Source organism: Sinocyclocheilus rhinocerous, unplaced genomic scaffold (assembly GCF_001515625.1).
Source record: "Sinocyclocheilus rhinocerous isolate Xijiao unplaced genomic scaffold, SAMN03320098_v1.1 scaffold605, whole genome shotgun sequence".
NCBI lineage: Eukaryota > Metazoa > Chordata > Actinopteri > Cypriniformes > Cyprinidae > Sinocyclocheilus > Sinocyclocheilus rhinocerous.
Genome location: NW_015661612.1, coordinates 138,389 through 143,646, shown reverse-complemented (window position 1 = coordinate 143,646; position 5,258 = coordinate 138,389).

Below are 5,258 nucleotides of genomic sequence, written 5' to 3'. Positions count from 1 at the left end.
TTCATTATACATGTGGATTAGCTGGTCATCAGGACAGTTACTGATAAACATCTCTCCCGTGAGAGACGATTCTTTTTCAATTAAAATGAATACATCTCGCATCTTTACAAATAACAACATCAAACAAATTCTAATGGTCTCAAACAGATGCAAAAGGATGAGATCTGGGTGAAGGAGAGCAAGCCCACAGAAGACAGAGGGAGCGAGAGTAAAAACCTTGTAGGTTGAGACTGTAGGAGGCTGATTAACATTTAATAAAGATCCATGAGCCAGACTGAATGACACTGGAGCAGTGGGCAGCCCAGACGGCTGCTGTTCAGGCGAAGGGGAGATGCGCGCTCAATACTAACGAAAGAGGAAAAGGTCATAATGCAAGGGCACAGCTTTACACTCTTTCCTTTGACAGTCTCGCTTATAGAGGTTCTCTCTGTTCCCAGAGCAGGACGAGCGTCTACTGTTGCATTTCACCAACAGTGCTGTGTTTCTCACATAATATTACACTGATGTAAATCAATGCCACTGTGAGAAAAGCAAATGTACATTAACCTTTAGCACTCTGAGCTCAACGCACTATGGGCAAGGACGCTCCTGCTGCCGACATGGCACATATTGATTTGTACACCCACAAAGCTGGTAGTCATGTGACTAAACGTGACCTTCAGCTCAGTGCATCTTAATATATCAGCAGGGGTCAGCTTTAGAAAAAGCAGAGAGTGAAATGGGAAAGAAAGCTACTGTTGTTCTTTTGCAATGCAAATGCATTGCTTTTAAGATAAAGTAAGTTGAAGTTAAGATTAAGATGGTCAACAGTGCGTCCATATACAATGTATACAATTGTGTAAAAAGAAATGGCTGACGTACACAGCTGTGCAAAAGTTTGGAGTCAGAAAGATATATACACAAAAAAAAGTAAACTTTTTTTTTTCAGCAAGGATGTCTAAAATTGATCAAAATTGACAGCAAAGACATTGAGAGTGTTACAAAAGATTTCTTTTTCAGATAAATGCTGTTTTCTATTTTCAAATACAAACTTTAGAACAGTAGTGTAAATGTTTTTTTCATCAGCAATAGTGAAGAAAAACAGTAATTCTGACAATAAAAAGTTAAGTTAAGAAATGGCTTGAAAAAAAAAAAAAAATTACAGCACTTGATCAACTGAACCTGTTATCAGGTCAGTTAGCTCAATGAAATGTATCCTATATGAGATTAATTAGTACAGAAAATGAAATGAATGCACAGGTGAATTTACATGCTTGTCAAAATGTGTAGCTCACACTGAAATGCACTACACACAATACAATGTGCTAAACATTACATTTAAAATATGGAAAATGAACTGCAGTCTAAAGCATGAAGAATACTAAACTTTTAAAAGTAACACAACTTTTTAAATGGACCACTGAATAGGACATGATAAAAATATTGACTACATTTCAAGGACATTTTCATCTATGACTTAAAAAAAGATATATAGAAAAACCAACTGCACACTGAAAAGCACTTTTTCAATCTGGCAAGGTCTAATCTGATTGGGTGACTTTACACAACTTCCAAGAGTAAAGGAATACAGGGCTTTTTTTGAGTTGATACAATGAATTATTTGCCAACATTTACAAGGTTAGAGACAACAAAACTTTGAAGAATTTTGAAAAACACTTAGTAGCAAGTAGTTAGGGCTGTGCAAAAAATTTTCATGCGCATCTCGTCAGTAAAGCCGCTCCTGTGATTAGAAGTAAATCTCCAGCACGTGCGTTCAGATGGAGCGGCATTTACTACACAGAGCCGTAGTTCACTGACAAGCTACACAAAATGGCGTTCAAAATCGCAGGCGATTCATTGCCGATTTTGTAGTAGTATTAGTATTAGACACCCATTAAGTGCATGTTCTGCTTTATTTTCTGAATCACATCTATGAAAATCAATTATTACTTTTATATAAAATCCTTTTCTGACACACATTTTCTCAAGTATTTGTACAACCACAAAATTGTCTATTTTGTGGTGAGACCCTTGAGCAAGGCACTGAACCCCCAACTGCTCCCTGGGCGCCGCAGCAAAAATGGATGCCCACTGCTCTGGGTGTGTGTTCACGGTGTATGTGTGTGTGTTTACTACTCACAGCTGTGTGTGTGCACTTGGATGGGTTAAATGCAGTATGTTACACCATACTTGGCTACATGTCACGTCACAAAACCAGAACACTCTAAATAGCACGTAAAACCAGAACGCACGATGGATTGGTTGCTGTACATGTCAATTAGTTGGTGTGTGTGGATAGGTCTTCACCGGAATACACTGCTATATGAACCAGACCTTTCCTGTTTAGTAAAACCTGGCAACATGAGACTAGGTGCATGTGCACTGCTGCATGTGATCCCATGTATCCCATTCCATTAGTAGGGAATCTTTCAAGTACTGGCCTCCCACTCTTCCTCCCTTAGTGACTTTCCATCTGAAATGCTGCAGTGCCCTCAGTTGGTAATGGCACTTCTTAGTGCTCTCCTGCCTGTCATGTCAGAATGACTTCAGACCTGGAGCCAAACCAAGAGAGCGAGCTTTTCCGACCAAGACTCTACTCCGATCGTTAATTTAATCTGCTCCCAAATAAACAAAGACAACGCTCATTTATGTTAGTGGTAGTATAAAGACCTAGAAACACAAAAAGGGGCATTGTGGTGAGGAGGGGAAAGAGAAACAGGGAGAGAAATAACGAACGGCTGAACAGAGAGCGAGAACGAGTGAAAGAAATCAATAGCTAGGTTTCATGCAGGGCAGGTTGCTGTGGGCTGTGTTGTCAAGGTGACAGAGGAGCTATGGGGCTAGGTGGCGCAGGCTGATGAATGGGCAGCGGTTGAATGACCTCATGCTACCCATACTGCTCTGCTCCTCTCCAGCCTGACTGAACCTGCGGCGCACACCTTCTACTACTATATCAACACCAGCTCGCTTCGTGCCAGCCCCTCTTCGCCATGCCAGGGCCAGAAGTGGGCACAGATGCCTACACAAGCCTGGCTGTGTCTGGCAGCGATCTGCACGTAAATCTAATCAACAAAGGAATATGGTTGTTTCTGCTACATAAAGATGCCAGTTTAGTCAAAGCCTGCAAGTAGCTGCATATAATAGTTGCAGGACAAATTATGTGAACACTGACATGGATTTCTGTATAAAATGATGATAAAATGTTATCTGATCTGGAGTCACTAGACAAACTGCTTAAACAAATAATACACAATGACACGTTCATCAAAACTGAACACACTGTGTAAATATTCAGAGTTTAGCATGAAAAAAGTATGTGAACACCTTGTATGAACACACTGGACAGGACGCTGCGCTCAAATCTAGTGTTCATCGTCTGTTTTATTACGTCTTAAATTGATTTTTCCGTACATTTCTGCCATATGTACATTAATTGACAGTCACCACTGATAAGCTACCACTAAATATTGTAGAAACTTAATTTGCTGTAAAGTTGCTTTGCAATGATTTGTATCGTGAAAAGCGCCGTACAAATAAACTTGAATTGACTTGTTTTTCAGTAACTGGTTGACTCAGTAATAACATCCACCCATATATGTGTGAGTGTGTGTGTGTGTACGTATATATGACAATTACATCAGATTAAAAACTTTAAGGGATAGCTTTATCCAAAAATGAAAATTCTGTCATTATTTACCTTGATGTTGTGCCTAACTCATATGACTTGTATGAAGAACGTTGATGTTCAGCCTACATTGGCCCATCAGATTAACTTGTATGGACAAAAACAAAAAGGTTTGGAGTGACATGACGGTAAGCAAATGATTACAATGAGTAAATGATTATTAAATTATCTTTGGTTAGCTATTTAAAAAAATAAATTCTGATAAAGAAATAACATATACATACATATCTCTGTTCAAACTTTTTAAATAATTAAGATTTTTTTTAATGTCTCTTATGCTCACCAAAGCTGCATTAATTTGATCAAAATATAACAAAACAGTAATTTTGCGAAATATCATTACAATTTTAAAGAACTGCTTTCTATTTTAACATATTTTAAAATCTATTTTATTTCTGAGCTGGAAAAGCTGAAGTCAGTGTTTCATGATCCGTCAGAAATCATGATTATAATTTTATATGATATTTTATATATATATATAAATATATAATCTAATATGCATATATATATATATATATATATATATATATATTTCACACACACACACACAAAAAAAGTTTTTAAGCCAGTTATTTCTATCTTTTGCTTTAGTGTGTCAGCAGGATATCATTTTACATTTCCAAACATTTCTATAGCCATTAATTGTAATAATCCAGTGAGATTTTTGTCTGACGCCAGTGCTCAGTTATTTCTATCTTTTGCTTTAGTGTGTCAGCAGGATATCATTTTACATTTCCAAACATTTCTATAGCCATTAATTGTAATAATCCAGTGAGATTTTTGTCTGACAACAGCCAGTGCTCCACACAGAGATCTGATCATCATCCAGTCTGTCTGGAATAACATGAAGAAACAGAACAAACCGAGACAGACTCAATCCAGAAGAACTGTGGCAACGTCTCCAAGATGCTTCAAGAAACCTTCCTGCAAACCTACAATACTGTGAAAAGTTTTAGGCACTTGAGTAAAAATGCTGTAAAGTGAGGATGCTTTCAAAAATAATGTCATAAATAGATTTTATTTATCAATTAACTAAATCAAATCAACATTTGGTGTGACCAACCTTTGCATTTAAAACAGCTTTTGTCCTTGCACTTGCACATAATTTTTCAGGTATCTTTGCAGGTAGGTTTCTTGAAGTGTCTTTGACATGTGACATTGCCACAGTTCTTCTGCATTTAGTCTGTCTCAGTTTTTTTCTGTTTCTTCATGTAATTCCAGATGGACTGGATGATGGTGAGATCAGTTATAGTCCGAAGGGCAGTACTAAATGGAAAAAAATTATATTTCAACAAAATAAGACAAATTTGGACATGTTCATCCTGCTCTTAATGCATCGTGTTTCCTTCTGGAGCAACAGTGAACGTTTGAACATTTTTAAATAGTTCTGTTTGAGTCCCTCAATTGTCCTCAGTGTGAAAAGATGGATCTCAAAATCATACAGTCACTGCTGGAAAGGGTTCAAATACGCAAAATATGCTGGAAAACTGAAGAATCTGCAGGACCTGGAGGATTTTTCTGAAGAACAGTGCTCAGTTTAACTGTTCAGAACAAACAAGGGACTCATGAACAACCATCACAAAACAAAAAAACA